Consider the following 19,478-nt stretch of genomic DNA (forward strand, 5'->3'; position numbering starts at 1 on the left):
GAGCTCTTCAAAAGCAAGCGGATTCGTTTATTACATCATCTAGCTTGGATGTTCAATTTACTTTCATTTCACTCGCCTTTTTGTGCCTTTGAAAAATTTATTTGACATTCCTCACTTCAAAACGGTTGATGTCGGGCCAAGAGTCTGGCATCAGGGTCGAGGAAGGGCCAGTGACTTTGTTTAAAAAGTACATTTGACAACAGCAGTGTTGTTTTTGACAGCCCATTTAATGTTTTGTAGTATTTTAGTCATTTCAAAATATGTTAATCTCAATCTAGTTTTAGTCGACACTGACTCAAAATGTTTCCGTCTGTAAAATTCCAAAGTGTGTCAAAACATTGACCAATGAGCACATATCTTAGCATCTAAAAGGACACCAACTTTGTGATGATAATACACACTCGGCAGGAAAACATCATTTTCAATTAATTATACCCACCTGCACGCGTTTGTTTAAAAAAAAAAGTTGTCCAAGGGTTGAAGACAATGCTCGCCATGCTAAATGCTAATGCTAACATGAATAGAAAAGTTCTTCTTTTCTACAGAATCCATATTAATTTCGACCAAAAAGCCAACATTTATAAGCAAGAATAATAAATGTTTTTATGAAAACGCACCAAATAAATGCAAAATTTTATTTATTTAATTTATTTTTTCAGCAAACAGGGAAGAAAGAGAAGAAACACAAGAGAGAAAAGAAACAACAAGAAATACACTGAATGCCTACACTATTTATGAATATGTTGATGCTATCGTCAGATAGATGTATTTCCGGTTGACACCATGTGGGGGGCCTGTTGACCTGGGAAAGAAGGGGAGGGGTTGGGGGAGTCTATAAGCTAAGTGATTGGAAGGGGTGGAGTGTACACAAATCAGCTCTGTGATCTAAAAGCCAGTAATCGTGTGAATTCCTTGTGCGTGTAAGCCCGCTGGCAACCGACCCTACACCGCCCCATCACCAATCCCGGCACCGGGATCCCCTACCCGAGCGCGCCCAATCACATCCAGCCGGGCACGAGCTCCACCAAATACGCGACAGTCCCGCAAACAAGCGGACACTAAACCAGGGCCACGGCCCCCAACCAGCCGGGGGAGGGAGGGGGGCCAGCGCAGCCCATCCCTCCTGCTGCAGCCCAGCAAAGGAGCCATCATCAACCCCCCCAGGATCCAGGGTGGTCCCCCGGGCCACTCGCGCCCCATCAACCGGCCTTCATGGATGGGAAGAAGGGACGCACCACTAGCCCCACACCTACCCCGATCCCCGTCAGCCCACAAGGCCCACGAGCCGCAGCCCCCCAACCGGCACAGCACGCCACGGGACCCCCAATGGCCCACCAAGCCCAGGGTAGGGTAGGGTCCCAAGCCGGAGTAGGCAACACCCAGTCGATACACCGGCGTTCAGCTAGCGACCCACGATGGAGCGCAGAGCAGATACCCAGGCAGAGAAGAGAGGGGAAGGCAGAAGCAGGAGAACGCCAAGGAGCATTGCATCTCTTCTTTTTGCAGATGATGTGTTGCTGTTGGCTTCATCAAGCCGTGACCTCCAATTCTCATTGGAGCGGTTTGCAGCCGAGTGCGAAGCGGTTGGGATGAAGATAAGCACCTCCAATTCCAAGACCGTGGTCCTCAGTTGGAAAAGGGTGGCGTGCCCTCTCCGGGTCGTATATGAGATCCTGCCCCAAGTGGAGGAGTTTAAGTATTTCGGGGTGTTGTTCTCGGGTGAGGGTAGGAGGGAGCGGGAGATCGACAGGCAGATCGGTGCAGCGTCTGCAGTGATACGGACTCTGCAACGGTCCATAGTGATGAAGAAGGAGCTGAGCCAAAAGGCCAAGCTCTCGATTTCCCAGTCGATTACGTTCCTACCCTCACCTAAGGTCATGATCTGTGGATAGTGACCGAAAGAACAAGGTCACGGATACCAGCGGCCGAAAAGAGTTTCCTCCGCAAGGTGTCCGGGGCTCTCCCTTTGAGATAGAGTGAGAAGCTCAGTCATCCGGAAGGGACTTGGTATCGAGCCGCTACTCCTCCGCTTTTAGAGGAGCCAGTTGAGGTGGCTCGGGCATCTTGTTCAGATGCCTCCTGGATGCCTCCCTGGAGAAGTGGTCCAGGCATGTTCCGCAGGCGACCCAAGACACGCTAAAGAGACTATGTCTCTCAGCAGGCCTGGGAATGCCTTGGGATCCTGTCGGAGGAGCTGGTTGAAGTGGCTGGGGAGAGGCAAGACTGGGCTTCCCTGCTAAAGCTACTGTCCCCACGACCCGATCCCGGAGGTAGATGATGGATGGATGGATGGATGGGAAAAAATCGTTATAATGCAACAATATCCATATTCTTGCGCTGAACTTACCTATAGCTATTTGACTTGTCATGTTTTAGTCTTCCAAGGGACATTTTTAGCTCGTTGTTGTCATGAAAAATTGTTTGTCAACGAAATAGTTTTGTTATGGTTGACGAAAAACAACGATGTACAAGAGACGACCCAATTTCAGGGAAGCATGGAGTTGGGTTGCAGTAAAAACATCCATCCAGGTTATTCTTCTAAGTTCCAACATCACTTATCAGTTGTTCACTTTTATCAGTTAATATTTGTGTCATATTTCCCCAAACTGTTTACAACTAAATGCCTCCTGTAATAGATTAGTGTAAATTGCTGCAGTTTTCCCTTTAGAATAATGTATCATTTTCTACTTAAGGTTGCCTAAAGAGATTTTTTTTCACAAGTTGTTGAAAGGACGGCCAATACAATAAATCCTTACAGCATTCAAAGGTAGCGTGAAGCACATTATGTCTTCATTGATGTGCCAGCCATTTGCGAATTGCTAAGAGAAGCACTAGAGCATGAAAAGGGAGGCTGTGCGATGTCCGCAAATGTATTCCATGCTGTCAGATACCTTTTAAAAAAAAAAAAAAAAAAAAATTTAACACTTGGTTCCTTTTCGTAGTTGTATTTGCCAACAGCCACAGGGTGTTTCACTTTTGCATGCCTCCAAGCGCGAGCTGTGGCCACCACACCGGAACAGATGTCGCACCTGCTTTGTGTGATCGCTGTTGTTCAGCTGACCTTTTGGTCTATGAACAACAAGCTTATCCCGCAAATGAAGAGCCCCTAAGCTAAACGATGCATGTTTAAAATTCAAACCTGTTGGATTTTAGCAAGTTTTCTGAAGCGCTGTATTTGAATAGATGCAGACCAGTGAATCCTGATAATACCTGAATTTAGTCTTTTACATATTACAGGTTCTTAGTCATTAGTGCTGCAATGATAAATCGATTACCTCGAGTAATTCGATTGGAAAAAGCTTCGAATCAAATTTTGCTGCATCGAGTATTTAATTAGGGTGGCGTTGTAATGGTTTGTATTGAAAGTGTTTGCATTTTGTTTTATTGATTTGAGTGGATATACTGCCCTCAGGTGACAACAGTGAATATGACATTTCATCTAGCTCTACTAACAAGTAGAGATGTCCGATCACGTCATTTTCAAAGTATCGGAATCGGCAAAAAAATATGGGCCATGCCTTTTTTTAATATATATATATATATTTTAATTGTATTTAACGTTACAGACATAATATGTTACACTCATCTAGAGTCTTTAGGCTTAAGGTAGGGTTATCAAATTTATCCCGATAACGGCGGTAATTAATTTTATTAAAAATGTATCACATTACAATATTTAACGCAATTAATGCATGCGCTGCACGACCCACTCACGCATTGTTGCGCTCAGTCTGTAATGGCGCTGTTTTACCTATATAGAGAGATAAAAGGCAACGCAAAATGAGTAGAGTGAATTTTGGCAGCCTTTGGAATCTTTTTTTAATTGGCTAAAGCCTCACAATCCCTCTCCTTGCGATTAGAAATATCATGGGAAGCAATGTGGGGAAGCAAGGTAGCAATTGATCTTTTTCTTAACACCCTATGTTATTTCCCAACGCAGAGAAGATATATCAATTGGTAGTACTACGCACAGTCATGGTTGCACTTCCCATCATGCATTTGGGCATGACTACAGTATCATTTACTGAAAGCTCAACAAATACACTACATGGCAATATTTAGTCACAATATACAAAGTCACAAGTCTTTCTATCCGTGGATCCCTCTCACAGAAAGAATGTTAATAATGTAAATGCCATCTTGAGGATTTATTGTCATAATAAACAAATACAGTACTTATGTACTGTATGTTGAATGTATATATTCGTCCGAGTTTTATTCAATTTTCTCTTAATGCATTGCCAAAATGTATATGATCGGGAAAAATTATCGGGAATGATTGGAATTGAATCGGGAGCAAAAAAAAAAAGCAATCGGATCGGGAAATATCGGGATCGGCAGATACTCAAACTAAAACGATCGGGATCGGATCGGGAGCAAAAAAACATGATCGGAACAACCCTAGTTTTTGTTTGAGATAATACTATTGTAATTTTGTTTAGAGGTGTATTTAGCAGTTTTTTGTGGGAATATGTGTTTGAACAATTTGTTAAGAGCGTTGTAAAAAAAAAAAATCCATTTAATAGCATTTAAGCTAGCGGACCTTTGCTATGCAAGTTAGCTAATTCTTCTTTTCTTCTACTTTGATCCTCATTTATTAATTTCGTACACAGTTTGAGGCTAAGCTCAGGTACAGTGTATCACAAAAGTGAGCATACCCCTCGCAGACCATATTAGACCAAGTACCATATTGGCCCAAATATAAGACTGTGTTTTTTGCATTGAAATAAGACTGAAAAAGTGGGGGTCGTCTTATATTTGCGGTCTAGACATTATACCCATTCACGACGCTAGATGGCGCCAGATATCATTGAAGCATTGTTGTGTCATGTCAGATCTCAGCTACTCTCAAGTTTAACCGGTTTGCATTATTTTATTGCAATGTTTCTCCTTATTCAGATTTGTTTCAAGACAACAGTTACAGTTAGACTTCACTTTGATTAGTAATGCAGTTATTGCAATTTTGTTGTTTTATCACAATAGATTGGTTTATTTACATTTCAAAAACCAGAAGCCATTCATTTACGAATGTGATTGCACTTTAGTTTACATATTTAAATGTTCAGATAACAAGATTTGAATGAAGTAAAATAACATGCTTTTTTCTCTCAAATAGTATATTGTTATAATCATTTGTTTCAGTTTGAGTTTGAGTCTTGAAAAAGAGCGGGTCGCCTTATAATCAGGCCAGTCTTATATTCGGGCCAATACGGTATATCTTTTCATGGGACAACACTGACAAAATGACACTTTGGCACAATTAAAAGTAGTCTGTGTGCAGCTTATATGATAGAGTTGATTTATTTTCCTCTCCAAATAACTCAAAATATAGCCATTAATATCTAAAACCCTGGCAACAAAAGTGAGTACACTCCTTAGAAACTACGTACATCCCTAAATATCCAAATTGAGTACTGCTTGTCATTTTCCCTCCAAAATGTCATGTGACTAGCTACAGGACTGCTGTCAGCATTGCTGCAGCGATTGAAGAGGTGGGGGGTCAGCCTGTTAGTGCTCAGACCATACGCCGCACTCTACATCAAATTGGTGTGCATGGCTGTCACCCCAGGAGGAAGCCTCTTCTGAAGACGGTAGACAAGAAAGCCCGCCCGTCTCATCAGACCATAGGACATGGTTCCAGTAATCCATGTGCTTTGTTGACATGTCTTCAGCAAACTGTTTGCGGGCTTTCTTTCTGACGTGAACTTCAAATGGATTTTTCTAGTTGGCTTGGCAAAACTCTTTTGGTCTTGATAAGAGAGTGCTGCCATCTGGTGTTGAATGAAATAGCTATTATTTGTCGAAATACTGGTTAAAAATAACATCGTTATGACGAGTACAACAGACATTATGGCTCAGAGAAACCAAGGGGACGCCAGCGTCTCCACTTGTACAGCGCAGAGTGTAAAGGGTTAAAATATTGGAACAACTCTACTAAAAATATTGATCTGATTAGGAGTCGTGTGGTCATACATCACACTTTTTGACATCAGCAGATTGACCAAATATACCCGAAATAGTAGTAATAGTTGAAGAAACCGTTCTGACTTCCATGTCAACAAAACACCACTCCGTCCATTTCGGCAATAAATGTTAGCGTTATTTCGTGTGTTTTTCCAGTTTTTCTACCTTCAAGTCTTTCAACTATTTGATAAGATATTTTAATTAGGGCTGTCAAAATTATCGCGTTAACAAGCGCTAATTATTTTTTTTTAATTAATCACGTTAAAATATTTGAAACAATTAACGCACCTGCCCTGCTCAGATTAAAATGACAGTATTGTAATGTCCGCTTGTTACTTGTTACTTGTTTTATGTTGTTTGGCGCTCTCTGCTGGCGCATGGGTCCAAATGATTTTATGGGTTTGGGGAGTGAGCATGGTGTAATGACATCAACAATGGCGAGCTACTAGTTTATTTTTTTATTTAAAATTTTACAAATTTTAATAAAATGAAAACATTAAGAGTGGTTTTACTATAAAATTTCTATAATTTGTACTAACATTTATCTTTTAAGAACTACAAGTTTTTCTATCCATGGATCGCTTGAAGAGAATGTTAATAATGTTAATGCCATCTTGTTGATTTATTGTTATAATAAACAAATACAGTACTTATGTACCGTATGTTGAATGTATATATCCGTCTTGTGTCTTATCTTTTCGTTCCAACAATAATTTACAGAAAAATATGGCATATTTCAGAGATGGTTTGAATTGCGATTAATTACGATTAATTAATTTTTAGGCTGTAATTAACTCGATTAAAATTTTCAATCGTTTGAGAGCCCTAATTTAATATCTCCTTAATGTGTTCGTCTCAGTTACAAACCAGTTTAGTCTTGCGCTCAATGTTTTTATAAAACATTTCAATCTGCTATCATATTAATCAATCAATGAGAAAACAGTATGATAGGAACCGAGCATGTCTACATGTGTCATGCAATGACATATTCTGATGTCACTGGGCGAAGTTGTTCAAATGTCAAAACTGTCCTTGGACTATGACACCTCACCTCTCCCTGGGTGACTCTGGGCCCTGCCAAAATGTTCTCACAAAGTTAGATGTGTACAATTCCAATCCGTAATTAGGAGTCCGAAAGGATCTAAAAGTGTCTATCCAACCTCTGATTGATTAGCTAATTAAGACCTGTCTTCCTTTGGGGATTTCTGTCCATATAGTGTCTTTGTACAGCCTTGTAGAATGATAAATGAGGGAATGCACACAAAGTGTCCCTTGGCTTTACACCTCCCCCTCGAAAACGCCACCAGACAATGGAGGTATTCCTGCTTGTTGAAAGAACAGCATTGGGAATCCCCCCCCCCTCCCTCTCCATTTCCCACCTCCCGACACACACTGATACAACACTAATCTCCCTCCCACAGTCTCGGTGGAACGGGTTCGGATGAGTAGCTTCTTAGAAAATGAAAATATAAAGAGCAGCGGCATAAGGTGGGTATTTTCTGAGAAGTGAGGACAAGTGCATAATGGAGCTTAGATGTCAAAAGATCATGCAGGGCAAAAGAACTGGGAGGCAAAATAAGAAGGGAAGCGGAGCCTGTCACAAGTGGCTTCTGATCTCTGCCTCCACTTAAAGCCGGAGAGAGTTTGTCTGCACAACAAAGGATCAAACGGGAAAGCTGTGTAGGCGCCAGGGTGCAACACAACTGTACTGTGATGAGTGCTGCTTAGATACAGTAGCACAAGTCGAACACCTTAGGGTTCTTAAAACTTTTTTGCAGTCCGGAGACCCCTTGTAAGAGTTTTTTTTTTCATTTTTTTAGGCACCCGTTCATAATCCTAACACCAATTAAACAACTGCACTTTTACAACTGTACTTAAAGCAACGCTGTAAACTTTTCAGCCCTGTTATTTTCATAACATTTCTGATAATATGTCGACTGACAACTAGTTGGATGACACCTCTTTTATATCTTGAGGGGGTCTGTATCGCTTTCACCGGCACTAATTAACTCATTCACTCCCAGCCATTTTCAACGGTGCTCCCGGCCGTTTTACTGGATTTTGACTGATTTTGCAAGGCCCACAGAAAATTCTGTTCTACTGCTATATAAACATGGAACCCACCAAAAGAAAGATTCGACTCTTCTTTCAGCAGGAAAAAAAGTAAGTTTCATATCTTTTTCCATTCTTTAGAAATCAGCATTAGAAACTAGCTTAGTTTGAGCAATTTTCCAATTTCTGATGAAAAAAAAACAGAGAAATTTAGCTTTTTGTAAAAGCATACATTTCAAACATAGACTTTAACACAGCTATTTTTCGCTTTTGTGACATCCCAAACATCTGAATAATGTTTTCTTTCTACAAACTAACATAAACAACAAGATAAATAGAGGTTCTGATGGTAAACTAACAATTTATATACACATATTGAACTGTTGAACTATTAGCGCACATAACAACGGGGAAGGCTCTCGGCTGCTCCCGGTTGAATGAGGTGGCTCCCAGTAATCTGATGAATCCGGATCGAGATCGGTGTCAATTTTTACATCATCTTCATCCAACTTCCGTTTCCTGACTATTTTTCTTCACTTCCTTTCTTGGCCCGAGATGAGTTCTTACAAAATGCGCTAACTGCCCTCCAGTGGCCAATTTTATTGCTTTAAAATGAGTTTTGAGCATTGTGCATTTCAGTTTAGGTGCAACAGAACCCAGAGATGCCTCTTGTCAAAAAACCTGTAAAAGACGTATAAATACGTTTTTGGGCCACTGAAACAATTAAAAATAGAACATATTTATACGTTTTTGGGAGCAAAAGAGCTAAGATGGATGTGCAAGTGGCAGAATTGTATTTCTTTTTATTCATATTCATATCTTTTTCCATTTTTTAGAAATCAGCATTAGAAAATAGCTTGGTTTGAGCTGATGAAAAAGCAGAAAAAAATAGCTTTTTGTAAAAGCATACATTTCAAACATAACCTTGACTTTAACACAGCTATTTTTTGTTTTGTGACATCCCAAACATCTGAATAATGTTTTCCTTCTACAAAATAACATAAACAACAAGACAAATAGAGCTTTTGATAGCAAAGTAACAATTTATTTACACATAGCTAAACTATTGAACTGAGAGATGACACTGTTGTGGCCGCGACAGCCGGGGTAAACTTTTCCCTCATCGCCGCCTGTCTCACTAAGTTAGATTTTTTTAGTCTTTCTTTTGTGGTGACCACTGCCTCGTGGCGTAGTTCGATTGTGGGGCATGTTGTGTTCCTGGGGGGGAACTGGTTTGGCTGTGTGCGTTTTCGGCTGAGTCGCGGGACACTGGAGGGTAGCGGGGGACGCGAGCGGCCGAGCACGGCAGCGCTGGCTCTGTTCGGCGAGCATCATGGACTCAACGGCATCGTCTGCTGTACTGGTGGTCCCGGTCGTTCTGCTCGGTCGTTCAGCGCCTGGCCTCCTGGCCGTCCATTCGGTCGTCTTCCGCCGGCGCCCTGGCCTTGCGGCCGTTCGTTCTATTGAATCGGGTTGTGGGTCTTACCAAATGCGCTACTGCCCTCCAGTGGTCAGTTTTATTGCTTTATAATAGATTTTCAGCGTTGTGCTCTGGAGCCAAGTTGCATCAGAACCTAGAGTTGTCTCTTGTGTAAAAAAAAAAAAAAAATCAAATATGTATACATACGTCCTTGGGACACTGAAACAATTAAAAATAGAATGTTTTTATACGTTTTTGGGAGCAAATGAGTTAACTTTGAGGAGGTTGGCAGGAACCCTGCCACACACACACACACAAAAAAAAAAAAATCCCCATTCATTATAAAGATGGAAGTCGATGTGAATGCTTCCATGTGAATTCTGCAAGGATGGCAGAGCAACAAAAGTGATAAAATGTTTTGTTTGAGGGAAAAAAGGGAGGCTAAGAGGATATACAAAATAAACATTGGTCCAGCTTCCACTCGCTGGCGTGACGCTCCCCCCTCAATCGAACTCGTCAGCGCTGACGAGTTTGAGTTGGGTGGGGGGGGCTAGCCACACTAAGCCACACGGTTGCTAACCGTTATTGTTTAGCCACAACTGGATTCATTACCTCATTACTAGTGATCCTTCACACAGCCACTGTAAGCATAAATGTTGTTTAATCCATCTGCAGGCGACCGGGAGATTGATTTTTGATTGATTGATGATTTTACGACACTGTGTGGGTGTGCACTGGTCTTCATTGGAAACGCAGCGCTGATCCTCATGGGAAACTGACCCTCTCCCTTAAGGCAAACAGTACCGCTTTTGTCCACTGATGAAACTGAAAAGTGTTGCTTTAAAACATGCTGTTTTGGTGAATATCAGTTTATTAAAGTAACCAATGACATTTATTCCCATTATCGTGTATAATGTCATATCACAAAATGATCAAAATTACCATCAGTAAGTAACGGTACCTTTAGCATTGTACCAATGGTACCTTTAATTTCCTGAAGTGCAAAACAATACAGTGCCAAAAACATTAATTCCCCCAAATTTGAGTGATCTACAGTGGTATGAAAAAATATCTGTATAATTTGTGAACATTTCACATGATGTTACATGAGTAGTAGAGGATAGAAAGGAAAAGATTATACTTGTGTGACTCACAATTTAATATGCTAAGTGTCATTTACCCTTCCTTATTTACTATAGTTAAAAAAGGTATCATGATTAAATGAGTTTTGCGGTGCCATTGTGCTACCTCCACCATTTGTGTTAGCACATTATGTATATACTGTGTCTATATAAGTACAAATCTTAGCAATAAGTGTGTGTGTTGCTTCATCCTGGCAGCCTCCTCTGCTGATGTCCTACGTACGTGTGAACACGGTAGGCTGTATTTAGGAACGCGTGGGACTGCAGGGGGCATGGAAGGTCATGGGGAAAATGTAAATGAGTTACATGAATCAGCCGATCCAAATGTAGGCTGGCAATATATGTTATATAAAACGCCATGAAAACAGTGGAGTGGATGCACTCGTCTCATGAATAGGCAATACTCTGAGTGATCATCTGCTATTAGCTTGTCTGACAATAAAAGCTGCATGTCACGTGTAAAATCACTTGCAAAATACAGCATGGTGGATGAGTGCTAAACTGTTAACTCATTCACTCCCAGCCATTTTTACCGGAGCAAGGCCCTTCACTCCCGGCCGTTTTACTGGATTTTGACCGATTTTGCAAGGCCCACAGAAAATTCTGTTCTATTGCTGTATAAACATGGAACCCACCAAAAGAAAGATTAGACTTTCTTCTTTCAAAAAAAAAAAAGTTAATTAATGTATTTTTCCATTCTTTAGAAATCAGCATTAGAAAATAGCTTAGTTTGAGCAATTTTCCAATTTCTGATGAAAAAAACTGAGAAATTGAGCTTTTTGTAAAAGCATACATTTCAAACATAACTTTGACTTATATTTTTTGCTTTAGTTACATCCTAAACATCTTAATAATGTTTTCCTTTTACAAAATATGTTGTACGGGCTCTTTTCGCGAGCTGCACGGATTCAAAGGCATCGTCCGCTGCACTCGTGGTCCTGGTCGTTCTGCTCGGTCGTCCAGCACCTGGCATCCCGGGCGTTCTACCGGTTGTTCTGCACGGTCGTCCGCCACCTGGCATCCATTCGGTCGTCTTCCGCCGGCGCCCGGCCGTGCGGCTTGGCCGTTCGTTGCCGTTGAATCGGGTTGCGGGTCTTACCAAATGCGCTACTGCCCTCCAGTGGCCAGCTTTATTGCTTTAAAATGGATTTTCAGCTTTGTACTTGAATCAGAACCCAGAGATGTCTCTAAAAAAACAAACAAAAAAACGTTATACGTCTTTGGGACACTGAAACAATTAAAAATAGAACATACAGTATTTATACGTTTTTGGGAGCAAATGCGTTAAGGGGCATAAGGATTCAGGCATAGGAAGCAAGTCAAATGAAATAATAAAAATGTGTTTATTCAGTACGACATGGCAAAATTACTCCATAATGGTCAAAACTGTCGACTTCACCTTTACTGTCGCACCTCCCGAACGATATTTTATGCCACCGTAGTTAGTCAGGCTTTTGTCATTTCCCTACCCCGGCTTCGGAGAGTGTAAACAAACCAAGAGGCGTGACAGATAGTTGACATGCTAACCGAACCAAGTGACGTCTCAAAGTTTTATTTTTGCTTTTCAAAGCGAAAAATCACACAAAACTAGCCCGGGTCATCTCACACGGCGGCGGGGTTGTCGACTGTCTTCGCCGATCGGCAACCCGCCCGGCGGTGAGCAAGTCACAGCTCGTTCCCCTGCTACGGACAGGAGAGCTGGTCGGGGAAGCAGCTGGAGAGTACGGCGTCAGAGGAGCGCGTAGCTGCCACATGGTCAACACGAATATGGAGTAAAATAATGCTTTACTACACGGCGAAGACGTAAACAGAGAGCTGCGTGCAGTTGTTGTGCAGCTAACATGGCAGGATGTGTCTGAGAAGAACTTTTCTACATGCCCGTCCATGAAACGTAAGTAAATAGTCCTTTATTTAAAGATAGTTTGTAGTGTTTACTTTGTAATCGCTGCATTCGTGACCAATTTTAACACAAAGTTGCAATTTCTGATGGGGATGAAAATTTGACAGAACACCGGGCACACGAAGAGGGCAATAAACTGAGTATAGAGGGGGATGTGCAAACCGGCCGTTGGCCAAGTGGCTTTCTCGTTGGACAATAAGCCACAAAATGCAAGCCACCTCCGTATTAAAACGTGTGTCATGATCCCAGTATTTGACATAATACAAAATACGATGTTTCCTCACTTCCTTGCAAGTCAATTGGTCCCAGAGTAGTAGGGCTTGTTTTGGCCAATATCCACGGTGAACGGGTACATTTTGAAACCCAAAAAGGCTCACACGCCTCTCCCTGGTGCAGCAACAATTTTCTGCAGCCGTTTGGCTGACGTGATGCGAAAAATAAATGAATTAATCCGCAAAATCAGCTGAATCCGCAGCCCATCTGCATGCTACAAAGCAATGCTGTATTGTGAGATGCTGACCCGGGTTACGTCACATTCGCCTTCATCCTAAACCCGAGACTGAAGCTGGAAATCACTCATTTTCATGGCGCGGGATTAAACAATATATAAAAGGATTGCTTCCACACACATCCAAGCGGTCCATTTCATTCAGGAGCATAAAACACTGTGTGAAATATGAAATAAACATGCTATTTTGTGTCATACACACCTAGTTAAGGACATTTGAGTCAGCATCTAAAGTGACCAAAGAAATAAAGTTTGCAAAAATTATAGATCATGCACAAGTAAAAAAAAAAAATGCTTGTAATTTCCCTCAACCTTGTTCAGGCAGTTACATTATTAAGAAAAACATTGTACCCTCAACTTAAGGTCAAGTTCGAAACACTCGTGAAGCATTTCGACCTTGAAGTAACAGCGTTTCCTCGGGGGTGGCATTGCTTCAGCAGAGGTGAAACACAAGGCTTCCGTGACTATATTCCTGGTTAAAAATACAACCAGACACTACAATTGGATTTGAAATAAGAAATTGGCCTATGTTGAGTAATTGGGTTATAGTGTTTTGTGATGGCGAGTGACTCACGCGCTACCGGGGAAGTTCATTAATTCATATGCAGTGAGACACTTTGCACAGAGATGAACAAAAGCCTGCTCTAAAATTGGAGGCTGAAAAAGCTTTCACTGTGAATTGAAATAGAAACGGATAACCGCATGAATTTTTTGTACAACATATTTTATAGTTGGCTTTGTTGCTGGAGGGGGAAATAGAAAAAATGATACATTTTAACTCATTCACTCCCAGCCATTTTCACCGGTGCAACCCCCTTCGCTCCCGGCCGTTTTACTGGATTTTGACTGATTTTGCAAGGCCCACAGAAAATTCTGTTCTATTGCTATATAAACATGGAACCCACCAAAAGAAATATTAGACTCTCTTCTTTCAGCAGGAAAAAAGTAAGTTCATATCTTTTTCTATTCTTTAGAAATCAGCATTAGAAAATAGCTTAGTTTGAGCATTTTTCCAATTTCTTACGAAAAAACAGAGAAAATGAGCTTTTTGTGAAAGCATACATTTCAAACATAACTTGGACTTTAACACAGCTATTTTTTTGCTTTAGTTACATCCCAAACATCTGAATAATGTTTTCCTTTTACAAAATAATATAAACAACAAGACAAATAGAGCTTTTGATAGCAAATTAACAATTTATTTACACATAACTCATAAGCGGGGTTTAAGGGGGGGCCTGGCCCCCTGGTGGCCGAAAAGTGTCATTGCATGTAATTGACTTCCCTATACTAATATGTATATATATGTGTATATATATATGTGTGTGTATATATATATATATGTATGTATATGTATATATATGTATGTATATGAAAGTTGTAAAGCAAGAAAAAAAAACAACAAAAATGAATGAAATGAACAAAAAAAAATATTTTTATAATGGGTCAAAATTATTTTTCAAACAGATCATGTGACTAGCACCTTAGACGGTCATTTGCTTTAAATATTATTTTTCCCCCCAAAAAATAAAAAATAGGCGAGGGCAATTTTATTTTTCAAATTATTTTTTTTCTTCGATTGAATTTTTTATTTATTTATCTTTTTTTTTATTGAAGCAACTTTTTTGAGGAATAAATGATTTAGACACAAATGTCCTAACCATAATATGGCCCAAACACAAAAAGGATTGCTAAAATCAAATAAAACTTTTTTAATGAAAAATTAAGTGTCCGAATCTAAAGGTTTGAGTCTCAAATATTTTTTCGCATTCAAAATCTTTTTTTTTTTTCCATGATTGAAATTTTTCTTTTTTTGATTAAAGGGATTTTTCTTTTGAAAATATTTTTTGTATGAAGCAACTTATTTTTTGATTGAATAATAAAAACACAAATGTCCTAGCCAAAATGATGCCCAAACACAAAACATTACTTCAATCAAAATCAGTTGCTTCAATCCAAAAAAAAAAAAAAAAAAAAATTCAAATAAAAATATCTTTCAAATTTTTTTTTGTTTAAAATTTATTTTGCATTCAAACACTTTTTTTTTTTTTTTGATTGACGTGACTTTATTCTAATTGAACATAAATATTTTGATCGAGGCAGCTTTTTGATTGAAGCAACTTTTTTTTTTTTTTTTGATCAAATAATGAAGACACAAATCTACCGTATTTTTCGGACTACAAGTCGCTCCTGAGTATAAGTCGATCCAGCCATAAAATGCCCAACGAAGAGAAAAAAAAACATATACAAGTCGCACCGGAGTATAAGTCGATTTTTTGGGGGAAATTTACTTGATAAAATCCAACACATAGAACAGACATGTCATCTTGAAAGGCAATTTAATATAAAAATACAATAGAGAACAACATGCTAAATAAATGTACAGTGTACAGTGTATGAACAACGAAATGTGAATATACTGTCCTACGTTAAGGCTCGGTCGTGGCTATACAGCGAACTCCCAAAAGACAATGCTGGACGTCTGTATAATTTGCTGAATCAATTTGGTCCTCGATAGAAAACAGGTTCGCATCAACGTAAATAAATGATAATTAGGTACTATTAGTAATAAGTAACAGGTTAGCATGCGTTCGCTATCATTAGCACATCGTTCAAACAACCACACAACTGGCTCTAAGTGTCCGATCGCGGGTGGAAAACACACAACAACAACAGAAAAGATGATACAAGCAGGCGTTGCCTCTGTAGAGATGATTTAAAAGCATAAACAATGAAAGTAGGTTCGCAGCCGTCTATTCTCTCTAGCTAACTCGCCCACTCAACTCACTCAGAGCTACGTAGCTGTCCGTCTTCTTCTGGCGTGTCACATAAACAAGCGCGAGTGTGCCCTCATGTGGGCATGAAAGCGCAACAAACTAAATGCATCCATTTCAAGATAAAAAAGTCAATAATACAATTGAACATACACAGCCAAAGGCAGAACACGAACGTGGCCATAGCTATAAAGAGTTATTTAGATAACTATAGCATAAGAACATGCTAACAACTTTACAAAACCATCAGTGTTACTGCAAAACACCAAAATAACATGTGAAATTATATCATAATGTGTTAATAATTCCACACAGAAGTCGCTCCTGAGTATAAGTCGCACCCCCAGCCAAAATATGAAAAAAAACGCGACTTATAGTCTGAAAAATACGGTACCTCCATATGTCTCCGCCTAGAGGATACAGTTTTTGACTGAGGTAACTACATTGGCACGACACCGGCGGGCGTACCATATTCAATGGATGATGATCTTGACGAAAAGTATAGCTGTCCTGCCAGCAGTCTGATTTAGAATTCCCCTTTAGAACGATGGGAAACAAAATAACGCTCATTTTCAACTTATTATTATAAATATTCTTGTAATTTTATTGCGGACACTGTGTTTCGGGGTCATCAACATGTTGTGCCCCCCCTGCCCCAGAAGTCAAACTCCGCCTGTGACATAACTAACTGAGAGATGACGCTGTTGTCACCGCGACAGCCGAGTAAACTTTCCCTCATCCCCGCCTGTCTCATAAAGATGGATTTTTTTTTTTGTCTCTGCGGGGTCTGCTCGACGAGCAGCACGGACTCAACGCAGGCATGAAAATGGGTCAGGGGTTAAAAAGGTGAGAAGGGTGTGGAGGAAATATGTTCCAGTACACTGTACACCCCAACAAAATATTGAGCTCTGTCGACCCACACTGTGTTTCAGCAGGGCCGTGCAGAGACCGGTGGAGGGGCGGGTGCTCGTAGATCAAAAGGGGCACATGAACAAGTATTTAATACACCTTAAAACAACATAACTTCAATTTTTACCAGCTTTAGATAATAATTGGCTGCGACTGTGACATACTTTAATTGGGAGGGGGCAACAGTGAATAGAAATCAAAACTCATCCACACTTTCTGGCTGTTACTCAGTCAGTCTGCCTCTTTTCTTCCTTCAACCTCTGCATCAAAACTTCCTTCCTCAACTTGTTCATCTGAGAACACACCACATCAGATGGTCACTGAGCCACCAACAGCACAGTTTTCTCAAAACTATTATTTCATTATTATCCATACTTAACAACTCTAGCACCTAATGATTAATAAAGCAATGACCTGAGGTTGCGCTAGACATTTTCGTTGTCTGTCATTTTGACTGACAGGGTCATAAAAATCCGGTCATAGTCTATTTTTACCGGTCACTTCAAGTTTTAAAATGATAATGATGACATATTCAATAGTATTTAGTTTTCATTCATTTTTAATTAATATTGTAATGCTTGCTTGGCGGCGAAAAATTAGACACGGGAGTCGTGGTATTTTTCTCCCTTTTTACTCCGCCCCCAAAGAAAAAGAGGCAACGATATAGACCCCAATCACCAACGTCACACAATGATCTTAATTGTGGTTGTCAGCTCAAAATCTTCTAAATATATATTACATGCATCTTACCAGATATAAAATGACTAGTATATAGTCTGTGGTGATCGCTTGGTGCCCAGATTTCTTGTCGAATTACAGCAGTCCATCTCGCTCTCATCCTCGGGTCTCTCAGAATACGGTAGAACTTCAAGTCTCTCCGTCTATCTTTTCTGTTACAGCAACCAACCGCCACACACGCCTTCACCATTTTGATTATTAATATTAACGAGCAGAAAAACACGCCGTAATAGGAGGCATGTACGTAGCGGTAATGTGTAAACATGAACAGCTGACACACAATATGGCGGCTCCAGTCAGGGGGGCGGAGTTGTGACGTCATGTGATTGGGCGGCAATCTTGTCCATCAATTGGATGACGCGCTGGCACACCGGGTGCACCAATAAGAACCTCGCGTTGATGTGTCAATCACGGTGCCGCCGCCAGACCCCGGTGACGCTACAATATTCTGACAGAAGAGCCAACGACGTCATGCATTAAGAGAGACAATAGCTAATTAATATGCTAACTCGCCACCCTGTGGTCTGGGGTGTGAATTACAACCTGTCAAAATGACGGACGGACGTCAGTTTTTTCCGTCACCGTTTTAAAAAAACGGTCAACGACGGAAAATATCCGGTTAACGCGACCCCTGGCAATGACATAAAATTTTATAGAAAAATAACATTGTAATTGTGTTTATAATTGTATTTAATACCCAACTATCCTTGCAAACCTGTTCTTACCAGGTCTGCTATTCACCAAGCTGATGAGGTATCCACTGCCTTTAGCAGCCTCATCCAACTCCTTTTTTTATCCCTCAATATCGTTTCCCTACGAGGCATGCCTATGTAATGAAATATAAATATTTAAAAAACAAAAACAAAAACAAAAACAGACTCCCCGGTGGCTTTTAGTTTTAAAGCTTTCTTAATTTATTTCTCTCTCAATAACGATGGAGGTAGATTTGTGTTTTTATTATTCAATCAAAAAACAAAGTTACTTCTATCAAAAACAAAGTTGCTTCAATCAAAATACAGTTATACTTTTAATCCCAAAAAAGTCACTTCAATAAAAAAAATTGTTTTTGATTGCAAAATAAATTTGAGACAAAAAAAGCATTTGAAAACTATTTTTCTTGATTGAAACAAATTTTATTTTTTAAAAGTAATGTTGTTTTGCGTTTGGGCCTCATTTTGGCTGGGACATTTGTGTTTTTATTATTCAATCAAATAAGTTGCTTCAAATAAAAAAATATATATAAAAAGAAAAACTTTGCACATGTGTCAATCACCGTTTAACAAAGCCTGAGAGGGTTTGAGTAGACTCAGTATGAAGCATTTAATTAAGCCAAGCATTTTCTTACTACTTTATTCTTGTTTAAAAATAATTCGGTGGGGCAGTAACATACATGTTTAAAACATCATAATTCTTACATTTTGAAGTGCTTGAAAACCATTTATAAATGATACTTTGGTGAAAAAAGTGAAAAAACATGTCTTATATATATGTATCTTTTTTCCAATGTAAAATCTGAATAAATACATTGAACACACACACAAAAATGGGAGGGGGGGGGGGGGGGGGGCGCTACTTCGCGGTTTTCACTTATTGCGGCGGGTTCTGGTCCCCATTAACCGCGAAAAACGAGGGATCCCTGTATTTCTGAAAAGCTTTAAGAAGCAAGAGTCATTCCCACCACTCGTCGGGCCGGTGTTGTGCCGACACCGGCCGTCAGCTCAAGTCCCAGCCGAAAATAACGCGTCTAAGGCGGACGACGGGAGCGATGCGATGCGAGGCGACCCCTCAATCCGAGAGCATGCCGCTTAATTTGACTCAACAGTGTGTTTCTTCGTTTATATTACCGCTAAATACACAAGCTTGACGCCAATTTAACGGGAGCTATTTTTTTCATGGGAGATTTGGCTAGCTCTGGCAGTGTTCAACGCAAGCTGCAACGAATGACAGTAACTTTTTTATATCGCAAAATGTGAAAAAGATTGAAACCATTACTCACCAAATTCAATCTGCTGGCAAATACAGGCAAGTGTGTATGCTGCGCTCTGGTCTGCCCCGGTGTGGATAAGGCCTG

The sequence above is a fragment of the Corythoichthys intestinalis genome, chromosome 12 (assembly GCF_030265065.1).
Source record: "Corythoichthys intestinalis isolate RoL2023-P3 chromosome 12, ASM3026506v1, whole genome shotgun sequence".
NCBI lineage: Eukaryota > Metazoa > Chordata > Actinopteri > Syngnathiformes > Syngnathidae > Corythoichthys > Corythoichthys intestinalis.